Below are 19428 nucleotides of genomic sequence, written 5' to 3' on the forward strand. Positions count from 1 at the left end.
CCTACGGTGGAGGAATTCAGAGCTTGACACCCCAAGCAGGTCCTGTTTCTCCCACGACTGCAACGTTGGATTCAAACTGCTAGCCTGCATTGTGATCTGCATTGTGCTCTTTCTCCAGCTCGCAAAACATTTACAAAATGCAGCTACCAGTATTTTTCCTCCCGTTTACAGCAGGCCAACTCCAATCCTGAAACTCGCCCCCCCCCCAAAAAAAAGCATCTGTCCTAAGTCTTTTGCTAACTACCCAGAGCACAGTGCAAGACTCAACCCATCTGCTGGCTGGCAGACAGTTTTAGCTTTGCTGGTAGCTTCCCTTCCTGTCTTTGTTGGCTTAATGACTCTGCCTATTCCCTTCCTTTGTTCTCCTTGATGGTTCCTTCACCAGGCGATTTCCTGCACACACAGAAAAACTGGTTTGGCCTGTATTTTGGCACTTTGCTAAATCCAGCGCCTGGCAACCTATTTCAATACTCCAAGCATCGATTAAATTATAACATCTACCAAACCCAGAAATTATGGGTGCCTGTTACCCACAAACTCATAACATCACCCACCCAGGAACCAAACATCTGTCCGAGATTCACCACACACAGCTCCCCTATGGAAAAGTAACAGAAAAGTTACAAAAGGCATTTAGAACACACATCATCAAAAACGTATCGTAACACAACATCATTTTTATCCCAACCTAACACAGCAACAGCTTATTCCTGTTTAACAATATCCAGTCCCTTGTGAACTCTTCGAGCCACCCTGTTCCCCATGGTGCACACTCCCAGTCACTTCTGCATCCCAGTCCAGCTTACCCAGTTACCCCACCTAGGCATGCCCAAGATAATGGGTTTCCGACACGTTTAAGTCAAGATGTAAGCCTCAGTGGCAGAGCTGTATCGCCCAAAGGCCTTTGTTCATTCTTTCCCGTTTTTGTGCCTGTTACGGAAATTGCCGGGGGGGGGACATCTTTAAAGTTAAATATTACAAATATTATGCCTGAATGTATCCTTTCAACTTGACAGCTCAGGGAAGTTACCTAGCTGAAAAAAATAATATAAAATCATCTCCTTTCCCATTTTCCCCTTGAAAAAGGACTCCAGGAAGTTCCCAGAGGTGACAATTGCTGGGCTCATTGTTAGCCAAAGGAAGCCAAATCTCATCACCTGACTCGCCTCTGGCTCCATACATGCAAAGGAACTTCTATTGTACTTTTGGGTGGTGGGTACTTAAGACATATTTGTCTATGCTAATCTTATAACTGAGTCTTGCCCTGCCTTGTCTGCTTATGCTAATCTTGTACCAAGGACTTGTCTGGACATGTTTGCCAAGGTCAACCCCTCCCCTTTTGTGTCAGGAATAATAATAATAATAATTTATTATTTATACCCCGCCCATCTGGCTGGGCCTCCCCAGCCACTCTGGGCGGCTTCCATAAAAACCAAAAATACAGTAAAATATCACATGTTAAAAACTTCCCTGAACAGGGCTGCCTTAAGATGTCTTCTGAATGTCAGGTAGTTGTTTATCGCTTTGACATCTGCTGGAAGGGCGTTCCACAGGGCGGGCGCCACTACCGAGAAGGCCCTCTGCCTGGTTCCCTGTAGCTTTGCTTCTCGCAATGAGGGAACCGCCAGAAGGCCCTCGGCGCTGGACCTCAGCGTCCGGGCAGAATGATGGGGGTGGAGACGCTCCTTCAGGTATACTGGACCGAGGCCGTTTAGGGCTTTAAAGGTCAGCACCAACACTTTGAATTGTGCTCGGAAACGTACTGGGAGCCAATGTAGGTCTTTCAAGACCGATGTTATATGGTCCCGGCGGCCGCCCCCAGTCACCAGTCTAGCTGCCGCATTCTGGATTAGTTGTAGTTTCCGAGTCACCTTCAAAGGTAGCCCCACGTAGAGCGCATTGCAGTAGTCCAAGCGGGAGATAACCAGAGCATGCACCACTCTGGCGAGACAGTCCGCAGGCAGATAGGGTCTCAGCCTACGTACCAGATGGAGCTGGTAAACAGCTGCCCTGGACACAGATTTGACCTGTTATGGTTGATGGTGTCAAAGGCTGCTGAGAGATCCAGCAGAACTAGGAAACAGCTCTCACCTTTGTCCCTAGCCCGCTGGAGAACATCAACCAGTGCGACCAAGGCAGTTTCAGTCCCATGATGAGGCCTGAATCCCGACTGGAAGGGATCCAAATGGTCCGCTTCTTCCAGGCGTGCCTGGAGTTGTTCGGCAACCGCTCGCTCAATCACGTTGCCCAGGAATGGAAGATTTGAGACTGGGCGATAGTTGGCCATCGTGGCCGCATCTAAAGATGTTTTTTTAAGAAGCGGTTTACTAACCGCCTCTTTCAGCGGGTCTGGGAAGGCTCCCTCACGGAGGGAAGCATTCACCACCCCACGAAGCCCATCGCCCAGTCCTTCCCGGCTAGCTTTTATAAGCCAGGATGGGCAAGGATCCAGGAGACAGGTGGTTGGTTTCACTCGTCCAAGCAGCCTGTCCACATCCTCGGAGGTAACAGATTGGAATTGATCCCACTCAACTTGACTAGACAGAACTCTAGCACTCTCCCGCCCCGGTCCTGCTCCCACGGTGGAGTCTACTTCTTCCCGAATCTGAGCGATTTTATCTGCAAAAAACTTTGCAAAATCATTGCAGGAGAACATGTGGCCCGTACTGGGCCCCGATGTTGCAGGTGGTTCCGCTAAATTGTGAACCACCTGAAAAAGTCTCCTGCTGCTGTTTTCTGCGGATGCAATAGAGGCGGTGAAGAAATTCTTCTTCGCCGTCGCTATCGCCACTTGGTAGGCTCGACGTTGAGCTCTAACCTGTGTCCGGTCAGATTCTGAATGAGTTATCCGCCACCGGCGCTCTAGCCGTCTCAACGATTGTTTCATTGCCCTCAGATCCGTGGAAAACCACGGGGCTGTCCGGGTTCCATGCAATCGGAGAGGGCGCTTCGGAGCCAAACAGTCAATAGCCCTGGTTAACTCCACATTCCAGCGGGCCACCAGGGAATCAGCTGAAAGGCCATCAACATGGGATAAAGCATCCCCTACCACTCTCTGGAAACCATTTGGATCCATTAAGTGGCGGGGGCGGACCATCCGAATTGGTCCCACCTCCCTGCAGAGGGGATGGGTCGCAGAGAAGTCCAGTTGCACCAGGAAGTGATCTGACCATGGTACTTCTTTCGTTTCGCTTTTACTTAGTGTCAGATCACCAACATCCATAGAGGTAAACACCAGGTCCAAGGCATGTCCATGACTATGAGTTGGGCCAAACTTATTCAGGGACAGCCCCATGGAGACCATGCTTTCCACGAAGTCCCGAGCGGCCCCTTGTAAGGTTGTGTCGGCATGGATGTTAAAATCCCCTAGGATGACCAAGCTAGGTGTCTCCAGGAGAACATCCGCCACGACCTGAAGCAGCTCAGGCAGGGAATCCTTGGTGCAGCGGGGAGGTCGGTACACCAAAAGGAATCCTGTACTGCCCCTATTGCCCAACTTCCAGAACATGCACTCAGAAAACTGGGTCTTCCCAATAGGACGCCTGGTGCAAACTAATGACTTCCTGAAAATCACTGCAACCCCCCCTCCCCGCCCACATGACCTGGGTTGCTGTGCGTAAGAGAAACCTGGTGGACAAGCAGCGGCAAGGACAGGCCCATCTGCTTCATCCAACCAAGTCTCTGTTACACATGCCAGGTCAAGTCCTCCATCCATGATCACGTCATGGATGGCAGTGGTCTTATGAATCATTGACCTGGCATTGCACAGCAGCACCTTCAGGTCATGTGGGTATCCCTTGCTGATTCTAGTATCCATCCGGTCAGGACCAGACCCGGAGGCAGGAATAGTCCTCAGACAACGACTAAACCTGCCCCCTCTGTAATGACATGGTCTAGTCTTAGCGTAACTCCTCCTCCTACCCGTGATCATTGAGATCCGTTGTCCCAGTGCATCCCCCCCTGTGGAACATGTCCCAGCCATTTTGTGGGCTGGGGCCCACTCCCCGGCAGCCCTGACCCCTCCCCCTAAGAACAAAATAACACCTTAAACAAACAAACAAAACCAATAAAACAATACAAACAAAAAATATGTAAAAATTACAAAAACATCAAATTAAAAATAATAATTCCCCAAGCCCAACCAAACATCCATCGCACCCCCACCCCCCACATACAAAAAATCCAAATAAAATTTTTAAAAAACATTTTAAAAACACTCTGTGCCTCTCCGGCAATAACAACTGTCCTAGTGAGGCCTGTCAGGCCCTGCCCTGGGCCAGATGGTAAGTGGCAGGAAGGAGCAGGGCCCTCAGGCACTCACTCAGGGAGTCTTGCTGGGCAGCAGGCCGCAAGCAGCACACAGTCCTTATGAGGCTTCAGGCCCCGCCCCAGGCCAGATGGTAAGTGGCAGGAAGGAGCAGGGCCCTCAGGCACTCACTCAGGGGAGTCCTCCTGGGCAGCAGGCCGCAAGCAGCACGCAGTCCTTATGAGGCTTCAGGCCCCGCCCCAGGCCAGATGGTAAGTGGCAGGAAGGAGCAGGGCCCTCAGGCACTCACTCAGGGGAGTCCTCCTGGGCAGCAGGCCGCAAGCAGCACGCAGTCCTTATGAGGCCCCAGGCCCCGCCCCAGGCCAGATGGTAAGTGGCAGGAAGGAGCAGGGCCCTCAGGCACTCACTCAGGGGAGTCCTCCTGGGCAGCAGGCCGCAAGCAGCATGCAGTCCTTATGAGGCTTAAGGCCCGCCCCAGGCCAGATGGTAAATGGCAAGAACAGGGCCCTCAAGCACTCACTCAGGGAGTCTTCCTGGGCAGCAGGCCGCAAGCAGCACACAGTCCTTATGAGGCCCCAGGCCCCGCCCCAGGCCAGATGGTAAGTGGCAAGAGCAGGGCCCTCAAGCACTCACTCAGGGAGTCTTCCTGGGCAGCAGGCCGCAAGCAGCACACAGTCCTTATGAGGCTTCAGGCCCCACCCCAGGCCAGATGGTAAGTGGCAAGAACAGGGCCCTAAAGCACTCACTCAGGGAGTCTTCCTGGGCAGCAGGCCGCAAGCAGCACGCAATCCTTATGAGGCTTCCGGCCCCGCCCCAGGCCAGATGGTAAGTGGCAGGAAGGAGCAGGGCCCTCAGGCACTCACTCAGGGGAGTCCTCCTGGGCAGCAGGCCGCAAGCAGCACGCAGTCCTTATGAGGCTTCAGGCCCCGCCCCAGGCCAGATGGTAAGTGGCAGGAAGGAGCAGGGCCCTCAGGCACTCACTCAGGGAGTCCTCCTGGGCAGCAGGCCGCAAGCAGCACGCAGTCCTTATGAGGCTTCAGGCCCCCGCCCCAGGCCAGATGGTAAATGGCAAGAACAGGGCCCTCAAGCACTCACTCAGGGAGTCCTCCTGGGCAGCAGGCCGCAAGCAGCACGCAGTCCTTATGAGGCTTCAGGCCCCGCCCCAGGCCAGATGGTAAGTGGCAGGAAGGAGCAGGGCCCTCAAGCACTCACTCAGGGAGTCTTCCTGGGCAGCAGGCCGCAAGCAGCACACAGTCCTTATGAGGCCCCAGGCCCCGCCCCAGGCCAGATGGTAAGTGGCAAGAGCAGGGCCCTCAAGCACTCACTCAGGGAGTCCTCCTGGGCAGCAGGCCGCAAGCAGCACGCAGTCCTTATGAGGCTTCAGGCCCCGCCCCAGGCCAGATGGTAAGTGGCAGGAAGGAGCAGGGCCCTCAAGCACTCACTCAGGGAGTCTTCCTGGGCAGCAGGCCGCAAGCAGCACACAGTCCTTATGAGGCCCCAGGCCCCGCCCCAGGCCAGATGGTAAGTGGCAAGAGCAGGGTCCTCAAGCACTCACTCAGGGCGTCCTCCTGGGCAGCAGGCCGCAAGCAGCACACAGTCCTTATGAGGCTTCAGGCCCCGCCCCAGGCCAGATGGTAAGTGGCAGGAAGGAGCAGGGCCCTCAAGCACTCACTCAGGGAGTCTTCCTGGGCAGCAGGCCGCAAGCAGCACACAGTCCTTATGAGGCCCCAGGCCCCGCCCCAGGCCAGATGGTAAGTGGCAAGAGCAGGGTCCTCAAGCACTCACTCAGGGAGTCCTCCTGGGCAGCAGGCCGCAAGCAGCACACAGTCCTTATGAGGCCCCAGGCCCCGCCCCAGGCCAGATGGTAAGTGGCAGGAAGGAGCAGGGCCCTCAAACACTCACTCAGGGGAGTCCTCCTGGGCAGCCAAAGTAATGTAGCAATGATGCTGTACGAACTGTATTCTGGGATATGGTGGGAAAGTTTTAAATGTCTTTGTCACCCCATCCTCGGGGTTCAAATTTGCTCTTTGAACCTATTGCGCAATAAACTTTGGTCTACAGCTATTTGCTCCGGTTGGTGGCTGGAATCCTTCCTTTATTCCGCAGGGACCCGTGGGCTCTGCCCGATGGGCTGGGTGACTGAGCAGCCTCACACCTAGATTTTTTCCTTAACAGTGCCCTTGTAGCACACACATGGCTTTCAAACAAACACACAGTTACCCAAACAATCATCACAATCATTTATTTTTCCCTTGGGCGACTGCAGCACAAGGTGGCTTTCAAACACACACACACACACACACACACACACACACACACACCATGTTCTTAAAACCATTAAACAGTTCTCATCACTTAACAACCTGCCAAAAGCACAGATCAACAGCATTTTTAAACCACTGCTAAATCTTGCAGGAAAAATCTCTGTAGCAAAAGTAAACAGCCTCTCCACAAAAAAATACAAACACAACCCTCCCCCCCCCCACACACACACACATTAGGCAGCGGCCTATGTTGTTTTCATCTTGGGATTTTCACAGAGTTCTCCTTTCCTGCAGATTAAGCAGCTACTTCAGGAAAAATCACAGGTTTAATCGTTTTGGAGTCACCCCGGTTGTGGATCAGTCTCTGCAGCTGCTTCAAGACAAAACTCCACAATCCAATTTGCTTTCTCACTGGCACACTGGGGATCCTCTAAATCTTTTTCTCTCTTGGTCCGGTCCACTTCATTCCCCGATCCAAACTGCAACAACTGTTTGCTGACCAAGATGGAAATGTTCTGAAATGCCATAGCTATTGACTTTTCAAGATGGAAGCCTGTGCTATAGAGCTTTTTTTACTGATGTCCAGCAGGGCAATGGGCTTCGCTATGGTGGCCAAAGGTCTACTTTCTTAGTAGCATGACAAATAAGTTAGTTTTGCAAACATTCTGTTCTGCTGTAATTAGTTGCTTTTTCTACATACAGTGGTGCCCCGCAAGACGAATGCCTCGCAAGATGAAAAACCCGCTAGACGAAAGGGTTTTCCGTTTTTCGATGTGCTTCGCAAGACGAATTTCCCTATGGGCTTGCTTCGCAAGACAAAAACGTCTTGCGAGTCTTGCGATTTTTTTCGCTCCCCCCCTTTTTCTAAGCCGCTAATAGCCTTTTAGCCGCTAAGCCGCTAAGCCTTTAATAGCCACTAAACCGCTAATAGCACTAATCCGCTAATCTGCTAATAGGGTTGCTTCGCAAGACGAAAAAACCGCTAGACGAAGAGACTCGCGGAACGGATTATTTTCGTCTTGTGAGGCACCACTGTAGTCCACACACAATCTAGATGCGTTGCATTTCTCCTTGCCTGCTAAAAACCACTTATTGAGAATGGTTTCAATCCGAAAATAAAGCAGGTTGGTTCTGCATTACCGTGCAGTGCCATATAACCATACAATTGTAAAGTAGGAAATTGTGTCCGTTTGTAGATGGCTCCAGCAATTGTGGAGGGGGGTGTAACCACACCTGCCTAATTCCGTTGTGGGTGGACTAATAACCAAGATTGCAGTCACCGCTTCCTCCATCATTCACCTGGGCCATGTGCAGGGAGGAAGAGGAGCGGATAATCCTATCGCAAGGGGAGGGGTTTATAATGTGTTTCAGCTAATCACACCCCACCCTTGTGTACGGCAGGACCTAGAATCAATTTTGATTGAAAGCAGCATGTTGAAGATGAGCATGAACAGTTCCGGATTGAGATGAACTATATTTTTGTGCTCCAAACAGGTTAGTGTGTCCGCAGCCTGACTATGCTATAGTTAATGACAGCCTACCTGGCAATAATCATTTGGCAGTGGGTGACTGAGCAGATCTTACTCTGTGCACAGGAAATACTCATTAGGGGCCAGACTCCTCCTTTTCTGCTGGTTATCTGGGCAGTCCAAGATCTTTCCTCATCCAAACCATCTGCTGCCTGTACCCAGAAGCTGGCTTTGATCACATCCACACTATAAATGTAAAACACTAATACAGTACCGCTTTAACAGTCATGGCACTGAAACAAGTGTTTGCCATAAATATTTATCATATTCTGATTGCCTAGGAAAAAGTACTGGTTTCAGCATTAGAAGCACTCACGATGACTTGGGCTGACTGCTAGAAGTGTAAGTGGCTTATGTTCATAGATGAGCGACTAAATCTCTGTCACAAACTACTTTTGGGATGAATTCCAGAGAGGCAACTCCATTCGTCAAGGTTCCTTGTGGCACCTCAGTGACTTAACAGTTTTATTCAATGACTTATTTACTTATGAGGAATATTAATAGCCCGTCCTAAGTGGATGCCAGGATGGGGTGCAAAATACAGAATGCAGTCACATGAAACAAAAATACAGTGGTACCTCCGGTTAAGTATTTAATTCGTTCCAGAGGTCTGTTCTTAACCTGAAATTGTTCTTCACCTGAAGCACCACTTTAGCTTATGGGGCCTCCTGCTGCTGCCCCCGCACCGCTGGAGCACGATTTCTGTTCTCATCCTGAAGCAAAGTTCTTAACTCGAGGTACTATTTCTGGGTTAGCAGAGTCTGTAGCCTGAAGTGTATGTAACCTGAAGCGTATGTAACCCAAGGTACCACTGTATAAACCACTGAAAACCAGTTTAAACAATAAGAACACACACACATAATACAATGAAAATGCCTTTGCAAATAAGTAAATCTCTTACTTATAAGAGCCAGTGTGGAGTAGTAGTTGGAGACTGCTCCAACTTTGAATCCCCCCCCCCCCCCGCCTTGGTCATGAACCTAACTGGATGACCTTTGGGCCGCTCACTGCCTCTCAGCCTAACCCACCTCACAGGGTTGTTCTGGGGATTAAACGAGGATGGGGAGGACCAGTGTTCGCCACCTTGAGTTCCTTAGAGAAAAAAGGTGGGATACACAGTGGTACCTCAGGTTAAGTACTTAATTCATTCTTGAGGTCTGTTCTTAACCTGAAACTGTTCTTAACCTGAAGCACCACTTTAGCTAACGGGGCCTCCTGCTGCTGCCATGCCACCAGAGCACAATTTCTGTTCTCATCCTGAAGCAAAGTTCTTAACCCGAGGTACTGTTTCTGGGTTAGCGGAGTCTGTAACCTGAGGCGTATGTAACCCGAGGTACCACTGTACATGCAATAAATAAATGAATAAATAAATAAAACTTGGCACCAAAATGATGGAAAGTGTCAGCAAAGCACCACTACAGAGAGGGCTCTTTCTTGCTTCATCACATACTGAGACTGCCCCACACGGTGGAATGCAAAGGAGAGCTTTCTCTCCACATCTTACAGCATGAGTAGGATGAAACGGTGAGAGGATCTCCTTACCATGCCACAATCCATCCAGGTTAGTCTTTGCAACACCGTAAGGCTGTTTGTTGTTTACATCTTAGGGATGCAGTTCCTCTCCAGTTCTCCACCCCCTTAAGGATTCCACTGGTGCTTTGACTTCCTTTGAATTCCAAGCAGATAGGTTTGTTTTTATTCTGAACTGGCGGGCCTGTGAGAGCATCATCACAATGATATGCAGAGTGTCACCATGTGGGTTAAAGCAATCACTTTTCCTGGGCCAACATCTCTTGGGAAGAAACACAAAGCAGTTGTGGTAGGCTGGAGCGGCTTAAATTTGTGTTTTCAACTCATACCACCCATATTAATTAACAATGTACATATTCCAGTCTAGTGAGGTAGGGAACCAGTTAATAAGCCTTTGCCACATGAAAGAAGCATGCACAATAGTGCTGTGACTTTTTAAAAAATATAAAACTGTTGCTGTCTATCTATTTTGCTCTGATGTGGTGATTCCTTTATCTTTTTTAAACACAGTGATTCCCAAACTCCCCCCCCCCTCATAAACCACTTTAAAGTTGCTAAGCATCTTAAAGGGGGACCCCGACCATTGGGTCCAGTCATGACCGACTCTGGGGGTTGCAGCGCTCATCTTGCTTTATTGGCCAAAGGAGCCAGCATACAGCTTCCGGGTCATGTGGTCAGCATGACTAAGCCGCTTCAGGCAAACCAGAGCAGCACACGGAAACACTGTTTACCTTCCCGCCAGAGCGGTACCTATTTATCTACTTTGACGTGCTTTTGAACTGCTAGGTTGGCAGGAGCAGGGACCGAGCAACGGGAGCTCACCCGGTCGCGGGGATTCGAACCGGCGACCTTCTGATCAGCAAGTCCTAGGCTCTATGGTTTAACCCACAGCGCTACCCGCATCCACTAAGCATCTTAGCAGATCACTAAATGACTTCTCGGCCTGTTGTAGCAACTGCTGTACTATATGGTGCATGATTATTAATTGCATTTTTTTTACAGGTATGCTGTGGACCAGCTGAATGAAGCTTGTGTCCGGGATCTTGACTCCGCTATTAACAGTAGATGAATCTCAAGGGGTGTCCATTCCTGTTGTGTTGGGCGAGTTTTAGCTAGTAAAGCTCAAGGATGTGGACAAGCTGTCAGGGCCACTACTTGTATTCTGGACCCTTGCCCCTCTTGGCTGATACAAATTAGCAGGGAGGGGACAGCTGGCTGAACCAGGGAGGTGTTCAATATTGCCTTGCAAGAGGGGGGGTCCCTACCCGCTTGAAGGAGCCTGTGGCAAAACCACTCCTCAAGAAACTCTCCCTGGATTTGGAAATTAAGTAACTACCAGCCAATCTCCCCTTCCTGGGCAAGGTTCTTGAGCAGGTAGTCGTGGACTAGGGACTCTTGGAGGAAACAGATTTTCTAGATCCATTTCAATTGGGGTTTCGGCACAGAAACTGCTTTGGTCAGCCGGTATGATGAGCTCTTTTGGGAGAGAGACAGAGGAAATGTGCCGCTGTTAATTTTCTTCAACCTCTCAGCAGCTTTTGATACCATCGACCATGGTACCCTCTGGAGCAGCTGTCTGAGTTGGGGGTGAGCTTTGCGGTGGTTCTGGTCCTACTTGGATGGCCATTCCAAGAGGGTGACGCTTCAGAAGTGCTCTTGGGTCCTTCAATGTGGGGTTCCTCAGCGTTCAATTTTATCTCCTATACTGTTCAACATCTACATGAAATTGCTGAGTGGGGTTATCCAGAGTATGTTGTCAGCAATACGGTGATGACACACAGCTCTACTTCTCCTTTAAATCCACAGGTGGGGCAGTATTGGATTGATGTCTTGCCCCAGTAATGGACTGGATGAGAGCCAACAAACTGAAGCTCAGTCCAGATAAAACTGAGGCACTCTTAGCGGGTGGTTCCCGAGACCGGATGGAAGAAAGGTTGCCAGCTCTTGAGGGGGTTACACTCTCTCTGAAGGAGTGGGCCCGGTGGTTTACCAGGACAAGATAGTTTGGGCATATGACACCGATCCTGGCCTGACAGCACTGGCTGCCAGATAGTTTCCGGGCACAATTCAAAGTGCTTGTTTTGACCTATAAAGCCTTAAACGGCTCAGGACTGCAATTCCTTAAGGACCACCTCTCTCCATATGATCCAACCTGGACCATGAGATCATCATCTGAGCCCCTTCTTGGTGTGCCCCATTCAGAGAGGTGCAGAGGGTGGCAGCACAAGAAGGGGCCTTTTCTGTGGTGGCTCCTCGATTGTGGAATGCTTTACCAAGGGATGTGTGCCTGGCACCTTCATTATACATCTTTAGGCGCCGGCAAAAACGTTTCTGTTCAACCAGGCACTTGCATTGTGAACAGCCCTGTGATCTCCAGGTGAAGGGCAGTACAGTGGTACCTTGGTTTAAGAACAGCTTAGTTAATGAACAACTTGGATTAAGAACGCTGCAAACCCGGAAGTAGGTGTTTCGGTTTGGGAACTTTGCCTTGGAATAAGAACATGTTTCGCTTCCTGTTGAGTGTGTTCCATTTGTAAATTGAGTCCCCCACTGCTATGGGAAACCACGCCTTGGTTTTAAAATGCTTTGTTTAAGAACGGACTTCCGGAATGGATTAAGTTCATAAACCAAGGTACCACTGTATATAAATTTAATAAATAATAACATAAAGTTCTTCCATTGCCCTAGATTGACAGAGCACTTCAATCCTTTTTAATTTTGCAAACCTAAATTTCCAATATAATAATAATAATAATAATAATAATAATAATAATAATAATAATAATAATAATAATTTATTATTTATACCCCGCCCATCTGGCTGGGTTTCCCCAGCCACTCTGGGCGGCTTCCAAAAGAATATTAAAATACCGTGATACATCAAACATTAAAAGCTTCCCTAAAGAGGGCTGCCTTCAGATGTCTTCTAAAAGTCTGGTAGTTGTTGTTCTCTTTGACATCTGGTGGGAGGGTGTTCCACAGGGTGGGTGCCACTACTGAGAAGGCCCTCTGCCTGGTTCCCTGTAGCTTTGCTTCTCGCAATGAGGGAACTGCCAGAAGGCCCTCAGAGCTGGACCTCAGTGTCCGGGCAGAATGATGGGGGTGGAGACACTCCTTCAGGTATACTGGACCGAGGCCGAGGCTTGATTCCCTCCTGCAAAATAGTGATAGTCTGGAGGCATCCTTAGTTTATATATATTTGTTTGTTGTCTTAAGAGGATTTCTCTCTCTCTGAAAGGCAGGATATCGTTTTTGCTAAATAAACAAAGCATTGTCAGGACTACGCATGATTAGCATTAATAAGATATTTGTCACACTCCTACTCGGAGCCAAGAAGCGACAAAACATTTCCATGACTAGCTTTGTCTGCAATCCTTGCCATGCCTTTTCTCCCTGGAAACACTTCCCCTTTCCCTTTGTCACGTGTTTTCATTAGTTTAGTCAAGGTATGCATTTCATCATTCTGTAACAGAGTTTGTTGCATCTGTTAGCCTTTTTTGAACTCCTTGCCTTAGGCAGGTGCCTTTACTCTATAACTTTAGACGACTGCGGAAAACCGTTTTGTTTTTTTCAGCAAGCCTGCCCACACATAAAATTCAGTTACGGTATCTATATTTGTTTTGTTTTATTAGAAGTTCTACTCATTTTATCTGTGTTTTATTAATAGTTTATGTTTATTTGGGTTTGTTTCTTTTAACAGCCATGGATATTAGCCGTGTTCTGTGAACAATTCCATCATGTACGCTGCTCAGAGAGTAGATAGGTAGCCGTGTTGGTCTGCCATAGTCAAAATAAAAAAATTCCTTCCAGTAGCACCTTAAAGACCAACTAAGTTAGTTCTTGGTATGAGCTTTCGTGTGCATGCACACTTCTTCAGATACACAGCTGCTCAGAGAGCTTCGCGATTAAGAAATCGACAAATATTTCTAATTAAGTGAGTATTTTATTCCAATCATGAATCGTCGGCTACACTAGTCCCTCATCTGCCGTTTTCGTCAATTAACAGGACGGGAGCTCAAAGCAGGATTTGAACTGACAGGGTCATGAGAAGGTCAAGCAGTGATTTAGTCTGTGCACTAGCGCCACTACTGAGCACCAGCCAAGTCAAGGATGTACTACAAGACAATTAAACACACAACAAAAAACCATTTTTAATTTCACAGGCCAGAGCAGGTCACATGAGAATCCATCAGGAAACCTGCCGTTGAACAAGCCCTATGCTCGGTGGTGGCCAAACTCTGTGGCAAGTGTGCCACAACAAGTCAAGCACAAAGTATGAGATTGTGCCACTCAAGGGCACGCTACAGTGTCCAGTCCTCTCTGGTGTCCTGTGTACACACTCCTGTTTACTCTTTGTGGGGAGATTAGATGACGCCAGCTATTTCAGAAGCATTTATGCTGACTTGTTTGCGGGGAGGTTAGACGATGTCGCACCAAGCATTGTCTCACGCTTTCCAGTGCCATTTTCCAATGACTTTTCTTATCAGAAAAAGTCCAATCTTTTGGAAGAGCCCCATTTATCAGCTTTAGTTGTGTAGCCTGAGTTCACCAGGATGTGATTGAATACCACCAAAAAAACAGTGACACTCTGGAAGCTCCTTGAGTGAATCAACTAGCCATTACACTTGGAGGCACACGAATCTGTTCTGAAAATTCATTTTATGAATAGTAACCTCAGAGGCTGCATTCAGGAGCAGTGAAAATAAAAGGTGAGGGGCTGCTTAACCATTTCCACCATTTGTTCATGCACAATGATTCTTTCCTACACTACTTTTCTCTCAGCAGTGGTGGTGAGATAAGGTTTATTCTGTATCTTTAAAATGTGAGGCAGCAGGTTCTGAGTGAAAAAAATGCCAGAAAGGAAAATTGCTAAGCAGTCCCTCCAACCTATGCTGCAAACGCCAAGGTTGTTATTCAGTTATTTTTTTAAAAAAAGGCAATAAGACTGGAGTTTGATGAATACATCTCCTATGTAATGTCTAGTCTAGTAGGAGGAAATATTTCTGGGTGCTTGAATTCCTTTGATCAGGGAAGCTTTCCTATAAATTACATCAAGCAAACACAAAGTGAACATCAGTACTTCCTGATCCTCTCAAGTGCCCCTATTTTCCAGGCATGTCCCTGATTTAGAGAAGCTTGTCCCGATTTCTGGTTTGATGCCGGAATGTCCTGCTTTTCCTTAGGACATTCCTATTTGCATTGGAGAAATCCTTGAGGGTATGCACTTCCTTATTGTGAAGTCCTATGCACAGCAGGTGGCCCTGATTATATAATATATGCAGGTGAAACAGTCTGAATCACCTGCATAAAATACACTCCACACACATCCTCATCTCTGACTGGACACACCTCAGTCACTGCACTTGCAACACACTCTAATCTCCTGAGTGGAGCACACACAGCTTATTCGTAAAGCAGAGATAAGGAACTGGGTCCAGCGACATATCGCCCAACAGCTGTGGGTCAATTTGGCAGGAGGCGGGGCTCCCTACCTGTCAGTCACTGGATGTTGCCCTGGTGTTTTCCTTTGCAGACCGGCTTGAAAAACCCTTCCTTTGCCCTTGGAGTTTGAAATCAACAAGTGCAGCTGATAGGCGGCAGGTGCTGCAAACCTCATGGTTTGTTATCAAACTTCAAGAGCAAAAGAAATGTTTCCCTTTACGTTTCTCTTCCCATGCTTCAGAACCAGATTATAACAGCAGAGCCACCTGCTTTGCAGTTGTGTCTTCACCTGCCCCACACCTGGTGTCACACATACCTGGTAATGGCAGGTATGTGGGCAGGCTGGCACGGTTTGGGGAGAACTGCCTTGTGAGCCTAATTAGGATACCTGCCGGACTTAATTTGCCTTGAGGGGGCTGAATGTTCCCCACCACTGTCGTAAAACCTATGTTTCGAACTCAGACGTTTCAATTCCTGACAACTCCACCTGATAGATCTCTGTAACGAGGGTTGGAAAGTCTACCTGGGACAGTCATGCCAATCAGAGCACACAATACTATGCTAGACAGAACAATGGCCTGATTGGTGTAATGACAGCCCCCCTCCCAAGCAAGCAGCCTTATTTTTCCAGAGTTGGTGTGCTAAGAGGGCCTTGCACCCCTACCCCCCCCCCACCACCACCACTCCGCAAACAAGAAAGAGAGTTTTTTAAGGTTTCTGCTTTGTTTTTAAGGTTCGGGAATGCTCCCACGAGATCTTGCAGGGTCATGCAAGTTCCTGCAAGAGCATCCCAGAGTCTGGCAAGCAAGGCAGAGAGCTTAAAAGCTCCTTCCGCACTGGGAAAACCCTGTGCCAAAAGAGCTTTTAAGCTCCCCACCTTCCAGCATTTAAATTGTTTGATTTCAACCCACCAGCCTCCAACTAGGTAATTTGAAAATGCACAAGTTAAATGCGGTTGTACAGTGGTACCTCAGGTTACATACGCTTCAGGTTACATACGCTTCAGGTCACAGACTCCTCTAACCCAGAAATAGTACCTCGGGTTAAGAACTTTGCTTCAGGATGAGAACAGAAATTGTGCTCTGGCAGCAGCAGGAGGCCCCATTAGCTAAAGTGGTGCTTCAGGTTAAGAACAGTTTCAGGTTAAGAACGGACCTCCGGAATGAATTAAGTACTTAACCCGAGGTACCACTGTACTGGATTGTTAATTTGCAAGTAAGCAAGCCGTGCTAGTATCCATCAGGATCAGTTCTCCCAGTCACCTGTAAAGCATTCTCCTTTGCTGGCCAAACAGTCAAAGCTAGAGTGGACAGATGCCAAAAACTGGAACAGGGCTCCTGTACCTTTAATAGTGATATGGATGGGGCTCCTGCACCTTTAATTGTCGCATAATTTCATCCAGTGCAGCTCGTCATGCACTATATAGGGAAGCTTTTAATGTATGATATTTTAGTGTTTTTTGGTTTCTGTGGAAGCCGCCCAGAGTGGCTGGGGAAACCCAGCCAGATGGGCGGGGTACAAATAATAAATTATTATTATTATTATTATTATTATTATTATTATTATTATTATTATATACCTGCTGGAATTCTCTCTTCTACATGACTAGTGAACATGCCCTCATTTCTTTGTCACCTGGCCACCCTATTCAAATCCTCCTTAAGCTCTCCCCTACTTCTCCAGCCAGACGAGGCTCTCTCATTCATTGTAGCAGTCGCTACTGTAGATTTCTAAATGAATCAAATATTACAAAAACAGCATCCATCTCCACTTGTCTCTCCTCCATCAGAAGCCAAACCCAAGTAGTGTTTTCTCATAAGATCTCACATCTCAGGAAAGTGGGGAGAGCATGTAACAATATTCAAATCCGACTGGGCCAAATCTGCAAGCAATTGCGATGCAGTGACAAGCCTCAGGAAAGGTAATTTGCATAAAAACAATGGATGATTCTCAGATTATAAGAACTGTTTGGAATTTTATTAGCATGATTTATGTTTCCATTGAAGGATCCATCAAGTGGGTGTGTCTGATGTTTGAACTCCTAAGTCAATTTTAAAAGATGAATTGCAGACTTGCCCTAAAGGAAACAATCTAATGAGCTGTGTTTTACTTAATTGGATTTACAGTACAGTCTTCCATGTGTGTACTCAGAAGCAAGCAGCATTGAGTTCAATGGAGCTTATATCCAGGTATATATCTTTAGGATTACACCCTAATTCATATTAACTGAGGCAGTGATGAGGGACCTATGTATACCCCACAAGTGTCCCGGAAGAAAGGAACATCCTAATTTTTTTTAATCATAAGAGAATGGTGGCCGTTTTGCTTGCTGTGACCTCGCTCAATTTCCACCCGGAAAAAAAAGTGAAATTGCATGAGATCACAGCACCCCAAACTGTTGCGATAAAAAAGTTGAATCTGGCGTCCTGGATTTTGGCTTCAAAGTGTTGGAGGGTATGCCTGTGAACATCAGATGCTTTTGGACCCAACTCCCACCAGTCCCAGACAGCATGGCCAACAGCCAGGGAAGGTGGGAGTGGCTGTCCCCCAATATCTGGAAGGCCACAGGTTTCCCCATCCCTGAGTTAAAAGGCAGCCAAATCTCAAGAGTACAAAGGCCTGGAAGCTCTGTAATACTACATCCAGCATGAGTCTGAATGCGGGTAGCTGAAGCTCACAAATAGGAGAGTTACAGACAGGTATCCGTGTTGGTCTGCCATAGTCAAAATAAAAAAGTTCCTTCCAGTAGCACCTTAAAGACCAACTAAGTTAGTTCTTGGTATGAGCTTTCGTGTGCATGCACACTTCTTCAGATACACTGAAACAGAAGTTGCCAGATCCTTCTATATAGTGAGAAGGTGGGGAGGGGTATTACTCAGAAGGGTGGTGGGAATGGGTGATTGGCAGATAGCTGAGATGAGCCTGTTGACGACTCTCATGTTGACGACTAGTCATGTAGAAGAGAGAATTCCAGCAGGTATATAGTGCGTGACGAGCTGTACTGGATAGGAGAGTGTTATGGTACATCACACTGGTAAAATTGGGGGAAATGTATAAAATTGGAAACAAAGCATGCTGGAAATGTAAGCAGAAGGATGGGGACCTTTACCATATGTGGTGGGTTTGTGAGGAAATGAAAAAAATTTGGGAGCTTATATATAACGAATTAAAGAAAATTTTCAGATATACTTTTTCCAAAAAAACCGGAAGCATTTTTGTTAGGAATAATAGGTGACGAAATTAAAAAGGAAGATCAGAGATTGTTTCAATATGCAACGGTGGCGGCCAGGGTATTGATAGCTCAAAAATGGAAATCAGCAGAGATCCCTACGGTTATGGATTGGCAAGTAAAATTATTTGAATACGCAGAATTAGCAAGAATGATACATAAAATTAGACACCAAGAAGGTACAAAGTTTATTGAAGAATGGAGTAAATTTGTGACATATATTGAAAGTAATTGTAGATATTTAAAAACTACAGTAGGTTTAACATAAACCTTGTGATGTGTACATAATTGGAACAGAAACTGTAAGAGCAGAAGTATACCAAGAAAACCGCAACGGGATAGGAAGGAAGTCGAGGCGTGATCTAACGCAATGTAAATAAGATGATGGTACCAAAGAATGATTGTTAAGAGTGTTTGTTTTAGTTTCTGACTGTTTATTTTGGTTTGTTTTCTGTTTAACTGAAAATCTCAATAAAAATAATTAAAAAAATAAAAAAACAAATAGGGGAGTGCTATTGCTGTTGTGTCTCACTCCCCTCTAATTGTCTCTTGAGCCCACGGACTGCAGCAAACAGAGGCAAGGATGTTGTGTGGCTCGGCACAGGTTATTCCCCAACTAACCCAGCAAGGAAATCGTTTTTCTGGGAACCTTAAGTCACACACCACACAAGTCCCTCCAAGCTAGCCGCTGGTGTTCTTCCTTGCTTCAGCCTGAAAGCACACCCGTTCCGGTGCAGGAACCCAAGGCTCTTTCTCAACCACCCAGTGACTCCCCAAGCCAACGCTATCCTGGTGTCTAAGAAATGGGCAGGTAGGAAGAGTATGCAAGAGGAAGGGAGAAGGTGACAAAGAGAGATTATGGGCACAGTAATTACACATAATAGCATTCCACACATTAGCATCAGGAAAATAAAGTAATTTTAAGAGATTAATTCCTGAATGATGCCTGAGCATCCTTTTAGGAGCATCCTATCATCCTCGCTGCAGTGTTAACTGCTTCATTGCCCAGAGGACTGGCACATTTTAATTTTAAAGTAAATTAAGCTAGTCAGATGCAAGGCCTAAAAAGACAAAGTGGCCCCATGCTTATTTAGTACATGCTGTGAGATTGGGAAACAATGAAAGCATACAGAAAGGACGTGCCTCAAACTCAGCCTTGAGAGCTAG

At 47.4% G+C, this 19428-nt stretch overlaps 1 protein-coding gene and 1 long non-coding RNA gene across 2 annotated transcripts in view; both read left to right on the forward strand.

Moving 5' to 3' along the window:
• LOC310712758 overlaps positions 1 to 13338 on the forward strand; it is a 22080-nt gene extending 8742 nt beyond the window's left edge. Inside the window, exons 2-4 of the long non-coding RNA XR_014528990.1 lie at positions 7933 to 8025; positions 10593 to 10651; positions 13291 to 13338. This is a non-coding gene — a long non-coding RNA (uncharacterized lncRNA). The remainder of the gene's footprint in view (positions 1 to 7932; positions 8026 to 10592; positions 10652 to 13290) is intronic.
• A 175-nt stretch (positions 13339 to 13513) lies between these two features.
• Positions 13514 to 19428, forward strand: part of NKPD1 (NTPase KAP family P-loop domain containing 1) — a 55488-nt gene continuing 49573 nt past the window's right edge. The window contains exons 1-2 of the mRNA XM_083515842.1: positions 13514 to 13528; positions 16825 to 16953. The gene's annotated coding sequence lies outside the window, so the exon portion shown is untranslated. The remainder of the gene's footprint in view (positions 13529 to 16824; positions 16954 to 19428) is intronic.

This window comes from Podarcis liolepis (genome assembly GCF_965112155.1).
Source record: "Podarcis liolepis genome assembly, chromosome: 7".
Taxonomy (NCBI): Eukaryota; Metazoa; Chordata; class Lepidosauria; order Squamata; family Lacertidae; genus Podarcis; species Podarcis liolepis.